The 26,368-nt window shown below is 39.2% G+C and overlaps 1 long non-coding RNA gene across 2 annotated transcripts in view; it reads right to left on the bottom strand.

The window, feature by feature from the left end:
* The window catches only part of LOC105995192, a 37,882-nt gene extending 14,662 nt beyond the window's left edge, over positions 1-23,220 (bottom strand). Inside the window, exons 1-2 of one of the 2 annotated variants that reach the window (XR_001175552.1) lie at positions 23,128-23,220; positions 6,107-6,183 (exon numbers count right to left, since the gene is read on the bottom strand). This is a non-coding gene — a long non-coding RNA (uncharacterized LOC105995192). Of the gene's footprint in view, positions 1-6,106; positions 6,184-23,116 lie in introns of both variants that reach the window. The other variant, XR_001175551.1, reaches the window with a different exon arrangement.
* Positions 23,221-26,368: the final 3,148 nt, after the last annotated feature.

Below are 26,368 nucleotides of genomic sequence, written 5' to 3'. Positions count from 1 at the left end.
TTTTGCTTTTGCTTTTTCATAGTGCTAGGGACTGTATTTGAGGCCTTGCATATTAGGGGAACTCTATACCACTGAGCTACATCTCCAGCTCCTGGAAGGATTTATTAATTGGACCTGTTTTCTAGAAGCATAGGCCTAAGGTAAAATCTAACACTGTCAATCCTTTCTTTTGTTCAAAATGAGTATTATTCGTTGCTGGGCAACTGAGAGGCGACAGCAAATGTCTTGAGTTGTGAGAGACGAAAGATCTCCAAGTATTTCACCAGGCGTATTTGGCAGTCCAGACAGTGGCTTGTGTGAAAAGCAATCCAGCCCATGTCCTGTCTGCTGCAGTGACAAGTCTATAGCAAGTCGCTGCGAAGATGATGGACTGGAGCAATGAGAGACCTGATAGAAGAAGTCTAAGAGCCTTTTTTTTTTTAATAATCTGAATGAAAATTGTAATAACAGGTGACATTTACATAGCACTTACTTTATAACAAGCACCACATCAAACACTGTTCCATATTCCTCTAATTACATTTAAAGTATAACTTCTGAGGATAGAAATATTTGCGAGGGTGAACCAGGAGTGTGAAGCTGATCATTAAAGCAGCTGCCTGGATCTCTACAGCCCCTTTTTGAGTAGAGGTTATTTTCACTAATAGTTGGGGGTCTTTCTTATTCAATAGTTTATATTATTATAAAGATATATAGAGGGGTTACCGTGTCATAAATCAGATGAGTATATTTCTTTTTGGACAATGTCAACCCTTCCTTCACTCTCTCCATTTTCCCTCCCACCCTCACCCACAAGTTGTATAATTCATTTTCTACATAGTATCTAGTGAACACCACTGCGGCATTTGTTCACCTGTTGTCCCTCCATTTCTGTGCATAATTGGTTTCTTGGGGTACCACTGCTCTTCTTCCAACTGGTTCCTTCTTTACAATTCTTCTTCAATAAGCTCAGAGTCCCTGTTCTACAATTTTATCTTAGAAAACACATGTGGTGGCACACACCAGTAACCCCAACGCTTTGGAGGCTGAGGCAGGAGGATTCCAAGCTTGAGGCCAGCCTGGGCTACTTAGTGAAATCTTGTCTTGATTTTTTTTTTCTTGGATAAGTTTGCTTGCTTTGGGGTTCTTTTGTTTTTGGCTTTGTTTCTGTGCCAGTTCTGGAACTTGAACTCAGGGCCTGTGCACTATCCTTGAGCATCTTTGCTTCAAAGCTCCACCACTTGAGCAAAAGCTCCACTTCTGGCTTTGGGCCAGTACCCAGGCTCTGAGATTCAACCTCTATAACTGGCACTCAAGCTAATTTACTTTTAATTGTTAAACTGTAATTATTTCTCATTTTATACTTTAACTAGTAACTACTTTCATTCAGAAACAATGATCTGAACAATAAGGATAAAGTTTTGTCTCACAATCTCATACTGCATATTCTAATCATTTTCACCTCCCACACCACATTTTCACCAATATTTATCTTTCCTCACCAGATGCCTCAGCTCTCTATGTACTGTTCTACCTCTATCACCAAGCAGCATCTGTCTAGATAAAAAATAATCACTAAAGTGCGATGAACATTAGGTTTGGCCTGTTTTCAGATTTGTAGCTGAATAGTTCAGTCCCTGGGATTTCTTTGATGTTCCAGCTATGCCTCAGTTTCCCCATCTATAAGATGAAGAGAATAATAATATGTATTTCACAGAATTGTGAAGGTGGAATGAATCCTGATTTCAGTGCCTAACAGTAAAATTGGGTAAATGTTTACTATTTTTACCACCAACATCAGTTATAGTTATAGCTAATTTGATTACTCTCATCTCTACAACATTAGGGGCAAAATTCAGTGGGGAGGATAACACATATAGCCTTGGGTCTTTATTTGAAGCATATTGATCATGGGAAGACTTAGCTTACCACATTCCAAAAGATATGGTCTCAACTTCCTATACTTAACTCCTACCTGCCAGAACTAAACTAGGATTTAGTTCCAGTATTTTTTTTCTATTTCTGAAACACAGAAAGAATACACTTGGTTTTTCATTATCTTCTTTAAATAAATATTAAAATATGTTTGGTATTTTAACAATAATGGTTAATACATTTATAATCAGCCAAATGAGAAAACAAAACTAACAGAAGCAAATTGAATCTAAAACAATCTAGAACAAAACACATCTCTAATTAAATCTTAATATACATAAAATAATGTGGGGGGAAAAAAGATTTTAAAGAACAATTAGACATAATAAACAGGAAAAGTACATGAAATAATTCACAAAGGAGGGAATTAAGTTCCTATTGAGCTTAAAGTAGTTATTAAAGCCAGGTGCCGATGGCTCATGCCTATAAGCCTAGCTACTCAGGAGGCTGAGATCTGAGGATCATAGTTTGAAGCCAGCATGAGTAGGAAAGTCTGTGAGACTCTGATCTCCAATTAACCATCAAAAAGTCAGAAATGGAGTTGTGGCTCAAGTGGAAGAGTACTAGCCTTGAGCAAAGAAGCTCAGGGGCAGTGCCTAGGCCATGAGTTCAAGCCTGACTCACAAACATGAAAGGCTTTGTGAAGGCATTTTACTAGGGGGATTTCAAGAGTTATGACGCAGGTGATGGTCACTAGATTTTTTACGTGAAAAATATGAAGAGAGCCAGGTGCTATTAGCACACACCTATAATACTAGCTACTTGAACTTAGGGTTATTAATTTAAAAAGTTGTGGTAAAACATTTGCCTAGCAAGTGTAACATCCTGGGCTCAATCCCCAGGACCCAAAAAGAAGATAAAAGAAAATACAATTTTCTTTTTTAAGTTTATTAATTGTTATAATAAAGGTGATGTGCAAAGGGGTTATAATTACATAAGTCAGCTAAGGAGTACATTTCTTTTTGGACAATGCCACCCCTTCCATCACACTCCCCCAGTCAGAAAATAGGGTTGTTTTTTTTTAAAATTATAAATAGTGAGATTGAAATTACTACTCAAGTGTGATTTGTCTAGTTAACAACAGCAGATCCATTTATGTAATTCTTACTGTTATGGCATTTTATAAAATGGCTGTAATATTTTACTCAGTAATTTCACATCAGGGATTTTTTAATAAGGTAAGAATCAGAAACTTAAAAGACTTTTGTACTCAACATTCCACTGTGACACAGTGTTGAATAATGAAATGGTAGGAAAATTTTTAATAATCATAACAATGGATTGTTAAAGAAATTAAAGAATAAATTAACTTACAGCTAATAACAAACATAATCTTTTAAAATGGTTTTAGTGGCACATGTAAAATTAAATAATAGTATATGTAAAACTGCATTGTATCACATTAATGATATAAAAACATATAATTCTTACATAGAAAAGGGCCGAAACAATCCACCAAAAGCTTAAGAATAGTCCTCTCTGAACTGCAGGATTACATTCTTTTCTTTGTGTGTCTGCCAGTACTGGGGTTTGAACTTAGAGCCAAGGTACTATTCTCCTTAGCTAGCTTTTTCACTCAAGGCTAGCACTCTACCACTTGATCAACAGCTCCACCTGCAGCTTTTTAGTTAGAGATAAAAGTTTCATGGATTTTCTGGTCCAGGCTGGCTTTAAAACATAATCCTCAAATCTCAGCCTCCTGAGTAATTAGGATTATAGGAATGAGCCACCGGCACCCAGGAACGAACTGTTTAACTAATTAGATTATCTTAGGTTTGCCAAGGTTTGTGAACAGTACTAATGAATAGCTTTTACAATCATAAACTCAGGGTTGGAGGCATGGCTCGGGTGGCAGGCCACCTGCCAATGAGTGATAAGCATCAAATACCAAGTTGGAGTCCTGGTTTGGACAAAAGAAAGAAAAATAAATAAAAGTATTAAACTAAAGACATCTTAAAAATCATTAATAATAGCATGGGAAATATCACCATATAATTATATGAACAAAACAAGATGGAGACTGAAATTATGTACAACATGAAATAGGTAAAGAACAACAAAAGTGGGGAAAACATAAAATGTAAAAATGTATCTAAAACATCAAGGCTGCTGTCTCTTGTTAGTATGCATGTGGGCCCTTTAAATTTTCTTTAAGTTCAGTTGAGTCTCTACGGTGCAGACGTATTATTTTTATAATGAGAAAAAAGGAAAGGCCACAAAATTAAATCTCAACATAAAGGTAAAGGATATAAAAATAATTCAGGAAAGAAGAAAAGCTTTGAGGCATGCAGAAATTGGTTTAGCCTCTCTGTTTATGACAGAAATACAAATTAACACAATGCTGAGATGAAAGTTTTCACCAATCACACTGATAAACGATTGTTTTAAAGATCATAATCAATGGAGAAAGGATGCAGAAAAACATTTTATCTTTTCTGCTTGGAAAATTTTTCCTCCAAATCTGAAGGGGAAAAAAAAGACATGTAGACAGTTCTAATGCATAGAATACTGCTGCCACCTTCAGGGAGCTGGTGGAATTAATAACACCCAGATTTATTTTGTTTCTCAGTTGACTTTACTCACAAACATGGAAGCCTTTGTGAAGGCGTTTTACTTGGGGATTTCAGAAATTATGACTCAGTTATTATTATGACAGTCATTTGTTTTATTATGTCAAAAATATGAAGAAAGCCAGTTGCCATTGGCACACACCTATAATACTAGCTAGTCTAAGGCTGAGCTCTAAGGATCACAGTTTGAAGCCAAGCCTGGGCAAGAAAGCCAGTGACATTATTATCTCCAATTAAACACCAAAAAGGCCAGAAGGGAAGCTGTGGATCGAGTGGCAGAGCACTAGCCCTGAACTCAGGCTCTGAGTTCAAACCCCAGGACTGCAACAAAATGAAAGAAGGGCGGGGGAGGGGGGGAGGAGGGAGTCAAGAAGGGAGGAAGTAAAGGTAAAAAAAGAAGAAAAAGAAAAAAAGGAAAAAAAGATAAGAAATTGCTGTGTAAAAAAATCATTTGTTTACAGTGCAAGGGAGATGAATCAGTTGGGTTGCCAGAACTGTGACTCTTCCCCTCCCCCCCCACCTCCCCCCTACCGTTGGTCATAGGGATTGAATTCAGGGACTGGACGCTGTTCCTAAACTTTTTCACTCCGGACGCTGTTCCTAAACTTTTTCACTCCAGACTAGTAGTCTACCACTTTGAGCCTGAGCTGCACTTTCAGTTTTTAAATGGTTAACTGAAGATACAGAATGTCATGGACTTTCTTTCAAAGTTAGCATTGGCTAACTTTGAACCATGATCCTTACATCTCAACCTCCTGAGTAGCTAGGATTATAGGCATGAGCCACCAGTGCCCAGGTTTCTCTTCATATTTCACTAAGTGTGTTTTCACACGTTCCTCTCCCTCTTCCGCAAAGGTTGGTGCTGCTTAGGGACTCCAGCCCCCTCCTCATGTGAACCTGAGGATGATAACATGACTATGACTGATGTAAAAGACAACAAATGAGTAGTGGCTTGGGAAGCAAAGCAAGAAGGCAGCTGCACTAATGAAAAGAGTTCAGAGATTTTCAATGCATTGTAATAGTAGAGGAATTGAGTAACAACAGTGAAAATCTGGACTAGAAAGTTCCAGATACCTCTTCCCTTAAAGAAACAAAGTTTTTTGTTTTTTGTTTTTTTTTAAAAAAAAGGAGCCAGGTACCAGTAGCTCACTCAGGAGGCTGAGATCTGAGTTCAAAGCCAGCCCGGGCAAGAAAGTCCATGAGACTCATCTCCAATAAACCACCAGAAAATTGGAAGTGGCATTGTGGCTCAAGTGGTAGAGTGTTAGCCTTGAGCTGAAAAGCTGACGGATAGCGCCCAGGCCCAGAGTTCAAGCCCCATAACTGACCAAAAATAAATTTTTTTTTAAAAAGAGGGGAGGAAGGGGAGAGCAGTTGCAGTTGAAGATGTGTCACAAGTGTTAGAGCATCTGCCTGACAAGTATTGTGTTCAAATTCCAGTTCCTTAAAAAAAAACAAAAAACCCTCGACAAACCAAACAACAACAAAAACAAGCAGAAATTATTTGAAAGAACTTTGTCAGTCTGGAAAACAGTCACAGATAGGAGGCAAGCAAACACCCAATCAAAATTTAAATGTTCATATTCAAATTCTAAGTGAAGGTTACGTAGTTTTTCACTCACCCTTGCTCCCAGTCCTCCCCAGTAAGGTGGTTGGTGATTTTGGTCTTGAAGAGACACTATCTGATCTCAGTTTCTGCCTTTAAATAGGAAGAAGCAGAACACACATTTATAAATTATTGTATACAATTATTTTGTCCTTCATAGGGGTAGCTAAATGAATGATACAACAAGGCAAGCATCTTTACTTAGCTTGGAACTAACATGGGAAAGAAGGTCCTGCTGCCCATAAGATCTGCAAGGAAAACTAGAGAACCATAGCCCTCTGGGACAAGAGATTAGGAGTGGAGCCAAGGGAATGATAAAAGACATATGATCAGAAATTCATTACAAGACCTTAAGCTTCCATGTGAGGCTGACCTTTTAGCCCCAGTGGAAGCCAAGTCTTGAAAGACTGCCATAGCACAGAGACAATCTGCAAAGATTGGGAGAAATCTGAAATCTGTCAAAATATTCTTTTAGCTGACTACAAAGAACAAGACATCATGAACATCTATGACAAGGGATAATCTTTATAAAAAGTTGGAGGCTGGGCACTGGTCGTTCCTGCCTGTAATTCAAGCTACTTGAGAGGTGGGGATTGGAAAGATTACAAACTTTTGCAGGGGGAAAAAATGTCTGCAAAACTCTATTGCCACCAATAGCTGCACATGGTGGTATGTGCCTGTCATCCCAGATTGTGGTTCCAGGCCAGTCCAGGCAAAAAGTTTGTAAGACCTCACATATCCAACAAGAAACTCAGAACACATACAGGAAAACAGCAAAACATAGCCTAAAGAGACAAAATAAACTAACACAAAACATTCTGAGGAGTCATAGATATACTAGAGAAAGACTTTTTTTTTTGTTAGTCCTGGAGCTTGAACGCAGGGCCTGAACACTGTCCCTGAGCCTCTTTGTACTCAAGGCTAGCAACTCTGCCACTTGAGCCACAGCACCACTTCCAGTTTTTTCTGAGTAGTTTATTGGAGATAAAAGTTTCACGGACTTTCCTGCCTGGGCTGGCTTTGAACCATGATCAGATCTCAGCCTCCTGAGTAGCTAGGATTACAGGCATGAGCCACCAGCACCCAAGTAGACAAAGACTTTTAAAGAACTATATTATATATACTTAATAACTAAATAATCTAATAATTAATGGAAAACATGCAGAAAGTACTTAAGGACATCAAGCAAATGATGTAAGAACAGAATAAATGTAATAATGGAGAACTTACAAAAAGGAACAAAATGAATTCTAGAACTGAAAAATACAGGTAAGTGAAATTTTTTTTTTTTTTTGGGTCTGGTCGTGGGGCCTGAACTCTGGGCCTGGGCGCTGTCCCTCAGCTCTTCAGCTCAAGGCTAGCGCTCTACCACTTGAGCCACAGCGCCACTTCCGGCTTTTTTCTTTTTGCTTATGTGGTGCTGAGGAATCGAACCCAGGGCCTCAGGCATGCAAGGCAAGCACTCTACCACTGAGCCACCTTGCCAGCCCCGTGAATTTTTTTTTTTTTAAATGCTAAGAGAACAGAATTTAAGGGATCTATTTTAAGGAATTGGGTCACACAATTATGATGACTAGCAATTCCAAATTCTCTAGGTTGGGCTGGTAGGTTAAGACCCAAGCACAAGCTGATATTACTACAGTTCCCAGGAGAGATCTGATATTACAGTTCAAGCCTAATGACTGATGATGAAATTACTCTCATTCAGGTAAGTCAACGTTCCATTGATAGTACCAGACAGTGACACATTCCTTACTTACAGCAAAGCCCCATACTGAACTAAGCTAGAAGGATAAAGTTCTAGGATCCACAAGGAAAAGTCAGGAGGGAATGAAAGGTATAAGAGGAAAGGGAGCAGGATTCCCAATATTGGGATATTTGGGAATTTGAAGAAAACAATACAACTTAAGTGCTCAAGGCTATAACCTAGGAATTTTTGTAGACCTTGTATTTTCTAACATGATATTATCTTACCCTCAACAGCCCAGAAGTACTGAGCTATTCCTCTATATTTTATCACACTACATCTATTAGTAAAATATACTACCCCATAAATGTAATAATACTGATTCTTGCTGGGCATGGGTGGGGGTGGGTCATGCCTGTAATCCTAGCTACTCAGGAGACTGAGATATGAGGATTGGGGTTCGAAGCCAGCCTGAGCAGTAAAGTCCATAGAACTCATTGCCAATTAATCACAAGAAAAAGCTAGAAATGGGGCTGTGACTCAAGTATTAGAACACTAACCTTGAAGAAAAGTTGCTCAGGGACAGTGTCTAGGCCCAGAGATCAAGCCCTAAGACCTGCAAGAAAAAAAGGAAGAGAAAGAAAAGAAGGAAGGAAGGAAGGAAGGAAAGAAGGAAAGAAGGAAGGAGGAAAGGAAGAAAGAGAGGGAGGGAGGGAGGGAGGGAGGGATGGAGGGATGGAGGGAGGGGAAAAAGAAATACTGATTTTAACAAGACTCATTATTGTTTCCATTCTTTCACTCAGAATAACTATTTCTTCATTTTGATAACTTTTCACAATGTATAAATGTAGGATTTTTACAATGTATTTAGCAAAGGAGATAATAATATGCTGTTATTCTTTATTATAGTACACTGACTAGACAAAGGTTTCATTGTGACATCTCCATATTATGCATATAACGGACGTTTATCATATTCACCCCTCTACTTTCTTACACCCCTGCCATCTTCGACTTTCCCCTTCTCCTTCAGGTCGAGAGAAGTATCCCTTTTACTTTCACATCCCCCTTCCCTTCAGAGTCCACAGGTTAGATAACATGCAACATTCATCCTTGTGACACTGGCTTATGTCACTTAATAGAACCAACACATCATCTATCTTCCTGCCAATGACATAATTTCATTTTTATGGCTGAGTAAAACTCCTGTGTGTGTGTGTGTGATGCTTTATTCATTTATCTGATGGGCACCTTAGGCTGATTCCATAATTTGGCTATTGTGAATAGTGTGACAACAAACTTGAATATGTAGGTATGTATGATTTTTACTTGATTTGCTGGGGTATATACCCAGAAGCAGTGTAGCTGGATCAAATGAGAATTCTGTATGTAATTTTTTTTAAGTGGCCGGACTAACTCACATTATCACCAGCAGCAAGTAAGGGTTCTTCCCCAACACCTCCCCACACACATATCCTTGCCAGTATTGCTGGTTTTCTTGATGATAGCCATTCTCAGGGGAGGGGAGGACTCTCAGTGGAGCCTGATAGCTAAGGATGTTGACTGTTATTCATGTATTTATTGGCCATTTGTACCTCTTGATTTGAAAAGTATCTTTCTGATTTCATTACCCATTTGTTGATTAAATTATTTGCTCTTTTGCTATTTAATTAAGTTCTTTAGGTACTGTAGATATTAGTCACTTGTTAGATAGCTATCTGGAAAGACTTTTTCTCATTCTGTGGGGCTCTTCACTCTGCTGATTGTTTCTTTTTCTTTGATGCAATCCCATTAGTCAGTTCTTGCTCTTCCTTCCTAAGCTACTGGAGTCCTCTTCAGAAAATTTGTCTGTGTCTAGTTTAATCTTAGTTTGCCTCTAGTACTTTCCAAGTTTCAGGATTTCAAAATTTATTTTTGTACATGGTGAGATATAGGGATCTAGTTTCAGTCTTTTGTGTGTGTGTCCACACATGCATTGGTACAAGGGCTTGACCTTAAAGCCTCATGCTCTTGCTTGGCTTTTTCGCTCAAGGCTGCTGCTCTATCACTTAAGCCACATCTCCGCTTCCTAGTTTCAGTTTTCTACATATAGATATCTAGTTTTCCCAGTACCACTTGTTGAAAAGACCTTCTTTTCCAATATATGTTTTGAGCACCTTTGTCAAGAATTAGGTGCTATTGGGCTGGAGGTGTGGCTCAAGTGGCATTTGCCACCAAGTTCAAAGACCAGACTCCCTAACCAAATGAATAAACAAATAAAAAGCATTACATGGCTGTAGGTATTTGGGAATATTTTGGGGTCTTCTATTCTATTTGCCAGTGTCTCTTTAAGGGCTAGAACCATGCTGGTTTTGTTACTGTAGCTCTATAGTTTAGTTTGAAGTAAGGTATTGGCACCTCCCAGCATTGTTCTCTCTGTGGGTGTAGGTGTGGGTGTGTGCGCACGCGTGCACACACACTTGTGATTATATTTGTGTGTGTTCATCCTAAGGCTTGAACTCAGGGCCTAAGCACTGTCCCTGAGCTTTGTGCTCAAGGACAGCTCTCTAACAATTGAGCCATTGCTCCACTTCTGGGTTTTGGTTGGTTAACTGGAAATAAGAGTTTAACAAGCCTTCCTGCCTGGGCTGTCTTTGAATCGTGATCCTCAGATATCAGCCTCCAGAGTAGCTAGAATTATAGGCATGAGCCACTGGCATCCATCATGTTCTTTTTGCTCAGCTCTAAAGTCTTTTGTATTTCCATATGAATTTTAGGATGATTTTTTCACTTCTATAAAGAATGTCATTGGAGTTTTGATGGTGACTGCATTTCAGTGATATAGCCATTTTGACAGTATTTATTCTGCTCACCTATGATCATCCATATCTTAGTGGCCTATATAGTATCTTTCTTCCCTGTTCTATAGTTTCCATTGTAGAGGTCTGTGGTTCTATTATTAGATTCCATTAGCTAGGAAGGCTTTAGTATTTAGTAGGAAAAGAGTATCACATCACCTTTCCTGCAGTTTTGCTAGGGAGGACACAAGATGTGAAGGCATGTCTTCTTTTGCAACACCTACCTACTGTTTTAAAAAAAAAAAACAACGGGGACTGGGAAGTTGGCTCAGTGGTAGAGCGCTTGCCTTGTATGCATGAGGCCCTGGGTTCAATTCCTCAGCACCACATAAGCAAAAAGAAAAAAGCCGGAAGTGGCACTGTGGCTCAAGTGGTAGAGCGCTAGCCTTGAGGTGAAGAGCTGAGGGACAGCGCCCAGTCCCAGAGTTCAGGCCCCATTGCCGGACCCAAAAAAAAAAAAAAAAACAACAAAAACAAAAACAAAACAGATTTGCTCAATGTGTTTAACAGCATGAGATTTGCCTTTCATTTAACTTTACAAGCCATGCATGTCTTAAATGTCCTTGGAATAATTTGGTGCCTTAACTGGTTGAGTCAAAGGTAGTTATGGCAGGACAGGGGTCAGGGTCTAGTAGAATAGATGCATAAGGCATCTGGTGGTTAGCCAAAACTTCCTGAGAGTTTGGTAAAACTGGTGAACAATTCTTAGGGTTTTGTTATAGTGCTACTTCAAGCTTTCAGGAAAATTCTTGATGAGCTAAGTTAGGGGAGAAATGACTACTTCAAGTAGAGTTGGGAGATACAGATGCTTATAAGGATCAAGTAAGATGATAGATTGGAAAGTTCTGTTGTAACTAAATTTAGAAATCTGGGATAAAACTTAATTGTACTTGCAAACTAAAATGTCACAGAGACATGAGGTGGCAGTAAGTCTCTCATCTAACACAAGTCCTCTAACATGGTATTTTTGTGAGAAGCAGGGGTAAAGAGGCAGACTGCAGGAGGCTATGACATAGGGTAGAAAGCAATTAGAGATGCTCTCGTATATTATTTTCAATGAAGAAAACAGATGAGAACAAGAGGGGAATAAAAGGTCAAAGGATGTGAACATTTACAAGGATTCTCCAAATCATAATAATAGGTAAGTACAATAGACAACAATACCTTCTTCGAGGAGCTTAGAAAGACCCAGGAGATCTGGGTCCCAAGAGCAAAACATTACCTTTTTACTGTTCTTCATGTATCTACCTCCTTCTCCTCCCCCACCTCCCAGTTCTTTTTTTTTTTTTTTGCTCTACTATTTTATTTTTCTAGCTCATAGCAGCAGGATTTAATAATGCAAATCAGGTAAGAAGATGAAACAGGAGGCCCATGAGAGTAACACAAGGAAGGCAAATACCAATTTCAAAACTACACAACAGTAAAAAATGGCAAGATAGAAACAATGATCATGTGATACTAAATGAATGGGGAAATGACATTAACCCTGTTAGAATAAGGAGTGCCTTGGCATTTGAAGAACTCAAAGGTTCAAGATAATCTAATCTGGAGAATGAAATGAGTGACACATAGAAGAATAAAAAGAATTGATGCTCTTCATAAGGGACAAAAAAAAAGGTACAAATGAGGTAACCTTTAAATTTGCATATAGGCCATTTGTAGAAAAGTGTCACTAGACTATAACCTCTATGTGAACAGGGAACTTTGACGTGTTCACCAATGTATTCTCACAGCACATAACACAAAGCACATAGCAGACAACCAGCATTTGTTGCTACATGAGTAAACATGACAGTTCTGTCACAGCACCATGAAAAATGTAAAGCCCTATCATCAGTATGGAGAGAGTAGTTATTTTCCATTGCCACTGGCCACATCCCAACAATTTACAGGAAGTAAAGATTTCCTAGGGCTTCTATTAGGTACTATAGGAAATCTAGGAAGAACCTGATTTTCTAAGTATTTCAAAGTCCTCATGCATGCCTTGCATGCATGAGGCCCTGGGTTTGATTCCTCAGCACCACATAAGCAGAAAAAAACAGAAATAGAGCTATGGCTCAAGTGGTAGAGTGCTACCCTTGAGCTGAAGAGCTGAGGGACAGTGCCCAGGCCCAGAGTTCAGGCCCCACAATGGACAAAAAAAAAAAGAAAAAAAAGAAAATTTCAGAATTGAAAATGTGTCTTATACAAATTAACCTGGTTGGCAAAGGAACTGGCTATTAAAGATGTTTTTCAAAATGTTTGGCAAGAGTAGCCAACCTTTTCCCTATTTATAGCTATTGCAAAGGGAAATAATAATTTTATTATTATAGGAAAAAAGAATGCTATTACAAAATATTAATGTAGCTCCAACTTTCTCTAAGAATTTCTTTTTATGCCAATCCTGGGGTCTGAAGGCAGGGCCTGGGCACTGTTCTTGAGCTTTTTTGCTCAAAGCTAAGTAGTTAACCACTTGAGCCCGAGCTCCACTTCTGCTTTTTGGTGGATAATTGGAGAGATAAGAGTCTCAAAGACTTTCCTGCCTGGACTGGCTTTAACTATGAGCCTCAGATTTCAACCTCGTGAGTGGCTAGATTATAGACATGAGCCATGTGTACCTGGCCTGTCTAAGAATTTTAAAGGTGGTAAAACACTCCAGGAGCTACAAGCACATTTAACACCCAGGTTTGGTTTCTAATAACATTTCTGATCCAAAGAACCAAGCTTCCTTAGAGAAATGGACACAAAACTCAGCAAAGTAGTATTCTACCAAATTCCTGATTAGTATTTTCAAACAGGTCAAGATCATCAAAAACAAGACAAACAGCTTAGTACTGGTGGCTCACGCCCGTAATCGTAGCAATGCAGAAGGCTGAGATCTAATGGCTGCAGTTCAAAGCCAGCCTGCACAGGAAAGTCCATGAGACTCTTATCTCCAATTAACCACCAGAAAACTGAAAGTGGCACTTTGGCTAAAGTAAAAAAAGCTTAGGGACAGTGCCCAGGCCAGAGTTCAAGCCTCAGGACCAGCAAAAAAAAAAAAAAAAAGCTAGAAGTGGAGCTGTGGCTCAAGTGGTACAATGATAGCCTCAAGCAAAAAAAAAAAGCCAAGAGAGAGCACCCAGGTCCCGAGTTCAAGCACTAGTACTGGCACAAGTTGAGACAGGCCAACAAGTAGGCCTTTTGTATCCAACAGCCAAATTATGAATGCAAAGGAAAAGTTCTTGAAGTAGTGCTAGTCCAGTGAACAGTATAGATAGTAAGGAAGTACAATAGCCACACTGCTAAGATAGAGAAAAAGAAAGTGATCTGGATAGAAGAGCAAACCTGCCACGACATTCCCTGAAGCCAAGGCCTAATCCAGAAACAAACTGCAATTGTCCTCAACAATCTGGTATAGCTGGTGACTTCAAGTTGAAGCCTACATGCATGCATTTACTGTTCTGAGAATCCTGGAGCCTTTAACACTGACGCCAATTCTACTCTGCTTGTAGTCTATAAGTGGAACAGGAGAGGAAGGATGACAGCACATTTGTTTACAGCATGGTTTCCTAAATATTTTAAGTGCTGTTATTTTTATAAACATTATATCTTGGAGATCCAAGAGCTCTGGTGGAGATGCACAAGATTAATCGTGTTTTCATACAAGGTAATACAATATCCATTCTGCAGCCCATAGATAAAGGAGTCATTTCAACATTCAAGTCTTATCATTTAAAAAATGTACTTTGTAAAGCTATAGATGCTACAGACAGTGCATTGTCAGATGGATCTGGCAAAATGAAAGGAGAAATTTGTGGAAAGTATTCATTCTGGATGCCACTAAGAACATTTGTGAGGGATGGAGGTATGACTCAAGTAGCAGAACACCAGTTGTGAAAGAAAAAGATGAGAGTGAGGCCCTGAGTTCAAGCCCCATTAGTACAGGGGGGAAAAAAGAATATTTGTGATTGATGGGAGATCAAAATATCAACATTAGCAGGAGTGGAAGTTGACCTTAACTCTCACGGACAACTCTGAACGATGTAAGACTTCAGTGAAGGATGCAACAGCACACATGGTGGAAACAGTAAGAACATAAAGAGGTAGCTGCAAACGCATGATAAAATGTGAATGGAGGAAAAACAAACTTGTTTTTGAGATGGAAGTGACCACTAGCAAAGATGCTAAGAACACTACTGAACTGACAACCAAGGATTTAGAGTAGGACATAAAGTTACTTTAGAATGCAGTAGCAAGCCAGGTGCCAGTGGCTCAGGCCTATAATCCTAGCTATTCAGAAGGCTGAAACCTGAGGGGAGAAGTTTGAAGCAGAAAAGTCCCTGAGACTTTATCTCCAATTAACTGGCAAAAAGTCAAAAGTGCAGCTGTGGCTCAAGCTGTGGCCAGCCTTGAGCTAAGGGACAGTGTCCAGGCCCAAAGTTCCAACTCCAGTACCAGCACACACAAAAAAAGAAGGAAGGTAGACATCAGTAGTTTATGGCTATAATCATAGCTACTCAGGAGGCTGAGGATCGCAGTTCAAAGCTAGCCCAGGCAGAAAAGTCCCCCATGAGACTCTTATCTCCAATTAACTACTCAAAACCCAAAAGTAGAGCTGTGGCTCAAAGTCATAGAGCACTAGCCTGAGCAAAAGAGCTCAGGGACAGTGCCCAGGCCCTGCATTCAAGCCCCATAACCGACCCACACACACACACACACACACACACACACACACGCATACACACACACGCACACAGGCACACACACACACACACACTCAGGCCCTGCATTCAAGCCCCATAACCCCCCCCACACACACACATACACGGAAGGAAGAAAGGAAAGAAAGGAATGGAAAAAAAGAAAAGTAAAGCAACAACGGTCTTTGGGAAGATGAATTCTATTGTACACTACAGAGATACCATTTGTAAAAGAGCTAGCTAATCAATATAACAAAGCTTACTGTTGCCTTGTTCTAATAAACTGTCTACAGCCACCCCAACTGACTACAAGCCAGTGGCATCCAAACTTACACTGCAGACTTACTCTATTTTTTGAACTTCAACTTCATATCCTACGGGTGCTCCTCCTCCAGTCATGCTCCTCCATGTCCATCAACTTCATGGCCCTGCACACAGCCACTTAAAAACACCTAAGAATAATCCAACATTTTTTTCTCCCCCATCCTCAACACTGCAATCTACTGAAAAGTCCTCTCAGCTTTACTAAATATATCATGAAACTACTCATCTTTCAACCAGCTCGGCTGCTCCTACCACACCATAGCTATCTAAGGCACTGTCAGATACACTAGCAAGAAGAGCTTCCTCCCAGACTCCCCCACTGCCACTTCTGCCACTCCCTGGCTATTTCTATTCTCCACACTGCAGCCAAAATGATTATTATTGTAATGCATATGACTTGGACCATGACACTCTTACTTAAAAAACTTCAAATGATCTAAAATAAGCATATAGCCTATCAGTTAGGCTTCCATATTGAGGATTCTGGTTATATGTTTTTACTTCCTGCCACTGAGTCCTTAGTTTTGGCTACTGTGACTTTGTTTCCCAGGAGTATGTCAAATTTACTCCTATTGAAATTCTGCAATTGCAGAAACCTTTTGTTCCACTTCTTGTCCCTCACCTTAATCTCTTCAGTGAAAGCATATGGAAAAGCACTTCATCTTCTTCATCATCATCAACAACAAATATTACTGTTTTCTTAGCTTCGGGCCCTTATTATTTGAAATTCTCTTTCATGCTTAGTATCCTTAATAGACTGTAAGTGCTATGAAAATAATACCTTGTCTATCATGCTCATTATTGACTGTCCCACACTGAGACAATACCTGGCACTCAAAATATAAAATATGCTCAGCTGGGCACTGGTGGGTCACGCCTGTAATCTTAACTACTCAGGAGGCTGAGATCTGAGGATCACAGTTCAAAGCCAACATGAGTAGGAAAGTCCATGAGACTCCAATAAACCAACAGAAAACCGGAAGTGGCTCTGTAGCTCAAGTGGTAAAGCACTTGCCTTGAGCTGAAGAGCTGAGAGGAACAGCACCCAGGCCCAGGGTTCAAGCCTCACAACAGACAAAAATAATAATAATAAAATATATGCTCAATTATTGATAGCTGAATGAACAATTTGCACGTTATTCCTGTGGTTCTGAATGAACAATTTGCACGTTATTCCTGTGGTTCTAGGAAGGCTGGAAAACCCAACAGAATGGGTGCCAGGATCACAGTTTTCTTCTCTTTCATTTATCTTAGTATGCATTTCCAGGGCCCAAGGATGCAAAATCATCTTGCAGACAATAATTTCAGATTGTCAGAGTAGACAATTGGAGGTAGTATTGTTTCATTAAGTGCTACAATCTGCTCTTCTCCCTTGCCCTATGCGACTGGAGAAAACCTAATGTAGCACAAATCAAGCCGTGTTACACAGCTGCCCTGGAACTGAGAGCGATTGGCTTTTCAATGTTCCTTTTTAAACCTTTGCCAATCACTTTGAGTATAGAAATTCCAACACTTTTAAGTTTTCGGTATGAGCATGGAATATCTTTCCATTTGTGTCTTCTTTCTTTCAGCAATGCTTTGTATTTTTTTTTCAGTGTAAATGTCTTTTGTCTCCCTGACTAAATTTATTCCCAAGTATTTGATTCTTTCTTAAGCTATTTGATGTTATTCTCTTTGAAATATGGGTTTTTTCTTAATTATCTTTTCATATTGTTCCTTCTGAGTAAGAAATGCAAATAATTCTTTTATGTTGAATTTATGCCATGAAACTTTACTGAATTTGTTTATTAGTTCCAACAGATGGAGAGAGAGAGAGAGAGAGAGAGAGAGAGTGTGTGTGTGTGTGTGTGTGTGTGTAATTTAGGGTTTTCTACATAAAAGATTATGGGGTGATTTTTTTTTACTTTTACTTTTCAATTTATATCATTTTTATATTTATTTTTTTGCTTGTCTATGTGCTCTGGCTAGGACTTCCAGTACTGTGTAAAACAAAAGCAGCTACAGTGGGCATTCATGTCTCGATTTTAGAGGAAAAGCTTTTAGATTTCTACTGTTAACTGACACTTTTCCTACATGACATTCATGACAGTGAAGTAATTTCCTTTTATTTCTACTTTGTTAAGTATCTTTACCATAAAAGGGCACTGAATGTTGTCAGATCCCAATCAAAATCCCAAAAGCATTTTTTACAAAAATAAAAAACTGCTATATTGGGCATTGGTGGCTCACACCTGTAATCTCAGCAACTTAGAAGGCTGAGATCTGAGGGTCACAGCTCGAAGCTAGCCCAGGCAGCAAAGTCGGTGAGGTTCTTATCTCCAATAAAATATTCAGAAAAAGTTGGAAGTGGTGCTGTGGCTGAAGTGGTAGAACGCTAGCCTTAAGCAAAAGGATCTCAGGGACAATGTCCAGGCCCAGAATTCAAACCCCAGGGTCAGAAAGAAAAAAAAATTCCTATAGCTGAGCTCTAGTGGCTCATGTCTGTAATCCTAGCTACTCAGGAGGCTAAGATCTGAAGATTATAGTTCAAAGCCAGCCCAGGCAGGAAAGTCTTTGAGGTTTTATTTTAACTGGTCTTGGGGCTTGAATCACCTGGGCACTGTCTCCGGGCTGCTTCAGCACAAGGCTTGTGCTCTACCATTTGAGCCACAGAGCCACACACACATGCAAAATGCACACACACACATGCACATATACAAACACAGATCCTAAGCAGGTCTTTCTGACTCTTGTCTATAATACTGGCTACTTTGGGGGTACAAGTCAGGACTTGTGGTTTGAGGCCAGCCTAGGGAAGAGAAATATGTTCATGAGACGCTCAATCAATAAAAAGTTAGGGGGGCTGGGAAGGTGGCTCAGTGGTAGAGTGCTTGCCTTGCATGCCTGAGGCCCTGGGTTCGATTCCTCAGCACCACATAAGCAAAAAGAAAAAAAAATCCAGAAGTGGTGCTGTGGCTCAAGTGGTAGAGCGCTAGCCTTGAGCTGAAGAGCTGAGGGACAGTGCCCAGGCCCAAAGTTCAAGCCCCACGACCGGACCCAAAAAAATAAAAAAATAAAAAGTTAGGTACGACGGTATGTGCCTATTATCCTAGCTATATAGAAAACAAAAATAGAGGATCATGGTCTAGCCCTGCCTTAGTACAAATGAAAAATAAAGCAAAAAGGATGAGGAGTATGGCTCAAATGGCAGAGCAGTTGTCTGGATAGTGCAAGGCCCTGAGTTCAAACTGCAGTAACCTCTTCCACACCCCCCAAAAAAAACAAATATTAAAATTCATATGGCACCACAAAGGACCCTGAATTTTCAAAACAGTTCTGAGAAAGAAAAACAAACCTAGAGGCATTACTTTTTTTTTTCTAGTCCTGAGGCTTGAACTCAGGGTCTGGGCTACCACTTAAGCCATAGGGCCACCTCCGACAATTTCCCCCACTATTTATGTGCTACTAAGGAATCGAACCCAGGGCTTCACGCATGCTAGGCAAGCACTCTACCACTAAGCCACCTTCCCAGTCCAATGTATTTTTTAATTTTTACTTATTTATTTTGCCAGACTTGGGGCTTGAACTCAGGTCCTGGGTGCTGTTACTTGAGCCTCTTTGTGCTCAAGGTTAGCCTCCTACCATTTGAGCCACAGTGCTACTTCCAAGGCCTTACAATTCGTGATTTAAAAGCATACTACAAACCTATCATAAAAAAAAATACTGGTATAAAAGCCAACTCATAAGTCTAAGGAACAAAATCAAAAGCCCAGAAGTACCAGCTACTAAGGAGGCTGAGATTGGTAGGATGACAGTTCAAAGCCAGTCTAGAGAGAAAAGTTGGAGATCTCCCCCAATTACAATCAGTGTAGTGGCACACACCTGTTACCTCACCTAAAACAGGAAGTTCAAATAGGAAAAGATTAGGTCGGGCAAAAAGTGAGACTATCTCAAAAATAATCAGAGAAAAAAGGGCTGGAGGACTGGATTATGTGGTAAAATGCCTGTCTAACACAAAATTCTCAGTTCAATATCTACCTCCACCAAAAGAAAAAAAAAGCCATTATAAATGTACTAAAAGTATTAAAGTAAATTAAGCTTGGCACAGGTGACTCACACCTGTAATCCTAATCACTCAGAAGGCTGAAATGTGAATTCCAATAGCAATTGGAAGCCAGGCCTAGCAGAGATATCCATGAGACTCATCTCTAATTAACCAGCAAAAGGACTAAAGTAGAAGTATGGATCAAGTGCTAGAGTGCCAGCCTTGAGCAAAAAACACAAGGGAGTAGAGGCTGGACGATAGTGGCTCACTGAGATCTAAGGGTCATAGTTTGAAGGCAGCCTGGGCAGGAAACTCTGTGAAACTCATTGCCAATAAACTACTGAGAAAAAGCCTGAAGTGGCACTGTGGCTCAAGTGGCAAAGTATTAGCCTTGTGCAAAAAACCTAGCTTTCTAGCCCCTTAGTTCAAGCCCCAGGACCAATACATGCACACACACACACACACACGCACGCACACGCACACACACACACACACACACACACCCATGTTTAAAGAAAGCTATGATAATGTCCCATCAAATTAATAGAAGATTAATTTTAAAAAACTGTTGTACAAAAGATACAATGGAAATTCAAAAGACGAAAATTAAACTTCAAGTGGGGGAAGTAGAGCTATGGCTCAAGTGATAGGGTGCTTGTTTTAAGCAAAAAAACAAAACAAAACAAAAAGAACAACAACCGTCAGGAATGGCACCCAGGCCCTGAGGTCAACCCAAGAACCAGAACAAAAACAAAACAAAAAAACTTGAAGACAAGTTGGTAGAGATTATACAAGCTATAAAACATAACAAAATATTAAGAAAAATGAACAGTAAGTTCTTATTCATACATAGAAGCTGGACCTAAATGGATACATACTCATGGAGACATACATATCCATATATACCCAAATATGTGTATTTATATGTACTAATGCACAGAATATTATTCTAATTATAGGACTATTTAGGAAGAAGATGGGAAAGGAATAGGGAAGAATAAGAGGGTAAATAATTTTGTAATACATTGTGTTTAACTATGTATAAAGATATACATGGATGGGTGAGAAAAGAGAAAGCAAGAGAAAGGGTTATTCTGACCAAATCAATATATGCACATCTGAAATGCCATAGGAAACCCACTGGTACATTTTTTTTTTTTTTAACCTGATCCTGGGGCTTGAATTCTGGGCTGGGCGAAGTCCCTGAACTTTTGCTCAAGTCTAGTGCTCTACCACTTGAGCCACAGCATCATTTCTGGCTTTCATTGTGGTTTTCTTGGAGATAAGAGTCTCACAGACTTTCCTACCCAGGCTGGCTTTGAACAATGATCCTCAAATCTCTGTTAGGATTACAGGTGTGAGCCACCAGCACCTGACACTACTGGTGCAATTTTAACACACAATAAAAATATGAAAAATGACCAGAAACTAAAACAAGCTCTGTTGGGGGGAGTGGGTACCTGCAGGAGGGGGTTGGGCTAAATGTAGCAAGTAAATATGGACATGTACTTTATCTGCATGTATGATAATAGAACAATGAAGCCTGTTGGACATTGTTTTAAGAACGGGGAAGGAGGGGAAGGGAGAGTAATAGGGTAAAGTTGATACATTTGTACAAGTGTAGAACTATCACAATAAATTCCCTTTGTACAACAAATATATGCTAATAATAAAGAAAAAGCAATACTTTCTGGAAGCTTCCCACATTTTCCAGGATTCTGCTTTTTTGTTTGTTCATGTAGTGCTAGGGATTGAACCCAGGGCCTCACACATATGAAATACATGTTCTTCCACTGAGCCACACCCTCAGCTACTTCCCACATTTCATGGAAAACAAAGTATTAATCTTTAGGCTGGGGATTTAGCTCCATGGAAGGGCATTTGCTTGCCTGGCAAATGCAAGGCCCTGAGTTCAGGCCTCAGCTCCCAGGAAGGGAGAGGATTAAAAAGACCACACACACACACACACACACACACACACACACACACACACACACACAAAGGCAAAATAATATTAATCCCTGTACCCTAGAAAATCAAATGAAATAAATCCATATCCATGCATCATACAGGATTGAGGCTTGAACTCAGGGCCTCATGCTTCCACTCTGGTTTTTTGCTCACGTATGATACTCTAGTATTTGATCCATGCCTCTAGCCCACAAGAAACGTTTTTAAAAACAAAATGGCAAATGTTACTCATTGTATACAAAAGAGACCTCTAAAAGATTAACAACTGATCATCAGAAACAATGTGGCCCAGGCTGATTTCAAATTCATGGTATTTTTTTCTACCTTAGCCTATCACATACTGAGATTTAGGCAAGCCCCAGCATTTGTGACTGAGCATCTGGACCATCAAAATGGACACCTTTCTAGAAAGGCAAAAAGAACTGAAACAAGACAGAGGGCTGAGGATGTAGCTGAATGATAGAATACTTCCCTAGCACACTGAAGCCCTGGGCTTAATTGGTCCCTAATGAGGAATGCAAAAATCCTCAACAAAATAACAGCAAACTGAAACAAAGAATACATAAAAAGAATTATTCAGCTAGGCATCAGTGGCTCACACCTATAATCCTAGCTATGCAGGAGGCTGAGATCTGAGGATCACGGTTCGAATCCAGCCCAGGCAGGAAAGTCTGTGAGACTCCTATCTCCAATTAATCACAGAAAAAGCTGGAAGTGACACGGAGGCTCAAAGTGGTAGCCTTGAGCAAAAAGGAACTCAGGAACAGCATCCAAGCCCAGAGTTGGAACCCCAGGCAGCCACACACACACACAAAAAAAATTATTCGCCATATCCCAGTAGGGTTTACTTCAGTAATGCAAAATGGTTCAAGATATGAAAATCAATTAATATACAGATCAAGGAAAAGCTTTTTATAAGGCCACAGTAGTCAATACTGAATGATTCTGGCATAAGGCAGACATAGAGATCAATGCATTCTAATTGCTAATCCATACATAAACTTCATCTTATAGTTAACTGATTTTTAACAGAGTATGCCAAGACAATTCAATGGAGGAAAATATAGTCTTTTCAATCAATGCTGCTGAACAACTGACACATGCCAAAGAATGAAATAGGTCCACGCCTTTTCCTTATGCCTTACAAAGAAATTAACTCATAATGGAAAACTTAAATGTAAGAGCCAAAACTAAGATTCTTATTAGAAAACATATGAAGAAATCTTCCTGGTCTAGAATTACACAATGGTTTCTTAGCTACAATACCAAAAACCAAAACAAACATATGAAAGAATAAACTATATTTTTTAATCAAAATTAAAATATTTTTCCTTCAAAGGAAAATAAATGATGAGTAAAAATGGGAGGGAGGGACTGGAAGTGAGGAGGACACTGTATGAAAGGAAATGTACTCATTATCTCACTCATGTAATTGTAATCCTTCTGTACATATCACCTTTAAAATAACAATAAATAAAAATTTAAAAAAAGAAATGTGGTAAAATGCACATATAAAATTTACCTCTTACTCACTTTTTTCCTTTGACCATATGAATTAAGCAATAAGCACCATGCTTTCACTCCTACCACTGGGCAGCCACTTCATGACTGTGATCTTGACCACTGAAAGTAAAAAATATCATTAAAGTCATACGGTGTTTGTCTTTCTGTGGTTGGCCTGTTTTACTTAGCATGGTCTGCTCAAGGTTCACCCACATTGTAGCATTGTGAGGCTGGGTAAAATTCCATTGCTTATATATACACACTATATTTTCCTTATATATTAGTCTGCTGACAGATATTTGAGTCATTCCTGTTTTGTCTATTTAAAGTCATGACACTGTGAACATGGGTGCATACATGCCTTTTCTTTTTCTTTTTTGCCAGTTCTGGGGCTGAACTCAGGGCTTGGGACACTGTCCATGAGCTTCTTTTGCTCAAGGCTAGCACTCTATCACTTGAGTCACAGCACTACTTCGGACTTTTCCTGTTTATGTGGTACTGAAGAATCAAACTCAAGGCTTTATGCATGCATGGACTCTACCACTAAGCCACATTCCCAGCCCGTCCTTTCTTCTCCCCTTGGTTGTAACTGTGTTTCAACCCAGGGCCTAGGTTTTTCTTGATCATGGCTAGGGCTCCACAACTTGAGCCAGCCTCCCACTCAACTTTTTGCTGGTTATTTTGAAGATGGAGTCTTGAGGACTTTACTATCCAGGCTGGCTTCAAATCATCTACCTCAGATCTTAGTTTCCTGAGTAGCTAGGATTGCAAGCATGAGCCACTGGAACCTAGCCAATATGTCTCTTTGAGATCCCAATTTCAGTTCTTTTGGGTATATGCCCAGAAGTGAATTTTTGAATTATATGAAAATCTTATTTTTGCTTTTTGAGGAGCTACCATACAGTTTTCCACATCAGCTATACCATTTTATATTCTCAGCCACCACTGCCAAGTGTTCAGATCTCTCTACACCTACAACACTTCTTTTTATTTTCTGTTTTGATGACATCCATTCTTAAATATTACATTTTATGCTCATTCTAAATCTATATCTATGCTCATCTTGGAGCCTAGGCTCCAAGAAGAAAAATTCATAACTAGTATGTGGCCACTATAAAGGTCAAACTTTTTCTTCCTGACATTGAAACATATTTACTTACTTAACCCTACATATGAGTTGGGGAATTTCTCTATCTGCAAGTATATGTGAATTTTATATCTATTCCAGAATCTGAAATATCTCACAGGCATGATAAGATAAACAAACATTACAGATTTTATTCTTAAAGACATGAAGTGAAAGACACCCCACAGAAAGGAAATATTTGCAAACCATTTATCTCATAAAGTATTCATCTCTAGACTACATAGACCTCCTACAACTTAATAATAATAAAAAACCATTTTAATGTGTAAAAGACCTGAATAAACATTTCTCCAAAGATTTACAAATATCAAAAAAGCACATGAAAAGATAAACACCATCATTTAGTCATCAGGGAAATGCTAATCAAAACTACAATCAGAGACCACTTCTTAGTCACTAGGATGGCTAGAATAAAAAATACAAATACAATAATTGTTGGCAAGCATGTGGAGAAATCAGCAATCTTTTACACTAGTGGTGAGACTATAAACTGGTACAGCTGCCTTAAAAGCAGCCTGGCAACTTCTGGAAATGTGAAGTATTTGGCCCAGCAATTCTACTCCTAGCTATAAATCCCAAAACAAATGAAAATACATATCCACAAAGAAAAATTCACAGAAATGATCCAGGTAGCACTATTTACAATAGCTAAAAGGTAAAAAAAACTATCAAAATATTTCATCAGATGGTAGGTAGTATGTAAATACTGACCCAAGCTACAAGCTAGATGAACCTGGAGGAGATCATGCTAAGTCAAACAAACCTATCAGAAAAGACTACATGCTATATATTCCATTTATCTAAAATGTCTAGAATCAGTCCTACGGCTTAAAGCCAGGCCTGACAGGAAAGGCCATGAGACTCTTATCACCAATGAATAGCCAGAATTGGCACTGTGGCTCAAGCACTAGAGCATGAGCCTTGAGCAATAGAAGCTCAGGGACAGTACCCAAGTCCTGAGTAAGCTCCAGAACTGGCACACAAAAAAATAAAATGTCAAAATGAGAAAATATATAGACAGAAAAAAAAGATTAGTGGTATCCTTAGGCTGAGAGTATGGTCAAATTAGAGAGAGGAGATAGCTAAACTTGATGGGATATCTTTTGAAGTTACTAAATTGTCCTAAAGCTAGCTGGCTGATTTGGAGAATTGTGGTTTGAGGTCAGCTGAGCAGAAAAGTCTGTGAGATTCTGTCTCCAATTAACCATGTGGCAGACACTCAAAATGAATTGTTTTCTCCCAAATCTATAGACAAGTAGGAAAAAAAACAATAATTAGTGGTAACAGGAATTTGAATAGCATAATTATAAACGTTAATAGCTATATAGAAACCTTAACACTAAATAGGTATACAATGTATTCTTTTCATACAAATATGAAAGAGTCAAAAAATAACCAAGAGGTTAGATGCTAGTGGCTCATACCTGTAACCCTAGCTACTCAGGAGGCTGAGATCTGAGGATCATGGTTCAAAGAAAAGTCCATGAGACACTTTAATCTCCAATTAATCAGGAAAAAACAGAAGTAATAGTTCAAGTGCTAAAGTGCTAGCTTTAACAATAACAGCCAATCTTTATTCCAGGATATCGTTTCTGAACAAAGCTTTCTCCAAAGCAAGGGGACAGGAGTCAGACTCCATCCTAAGGAAGTATAAACAAGATAGGATTGTTTATCTTTCTGTCCGGGCAGATGTATTAGTTTGGTAGAGTTGCTATAGCAAACCAACACAGGCTGGATGGTTTCAATCACAGAAATATACTTTTTCATTGCAATAATGAGATGTACAAGACGCTATGTTTAAAAACGAACTTTATAATTTAGGCGGGGGTGGGGGGAGGAAGGGGTGGTAGTTGGGGAGGTGGGAAGGAAGGGATGGTAGGGGAAAAACAAAGGAGGAAACAACAACGCTTGATAGGAAATGTACTCATTACCTTGCTCATGTAACTGTAACCCCTCTGTACAGTATTTTCACAATAAAAAACTTATTTAAAAATAATAAATAACAGCCAAAATAACCTCTGGAACAGTGCCAAGGCCCTGAATTCAAGCCCCAGGACTGGCACAAAATTAATTAATATAATATTAAGTAAATAAGAATTAGACCACAGGTGGGAGTGTAAACTT

Source organism: Dipodomys ordii, unplaced genomic scaffold, assembly GCF_000151885.1.
Source record: "Dipodomys ordii isolate 6190 unplaced genomic scaffold, Dord_2.0 Scaffold116, whole genome shotgun sequence".
NCBI classification, from domain to species: Eukaryota; Metazoa; Chordata; class Mammalia; order Rodentia; family Heteromyidae; genus Dipodomys; species Dipodomys ordii.
Note: the sequence above shows the minus strand (reverse complement) of the source record. Positions and strands in the feature narration are given on the sequence as shown.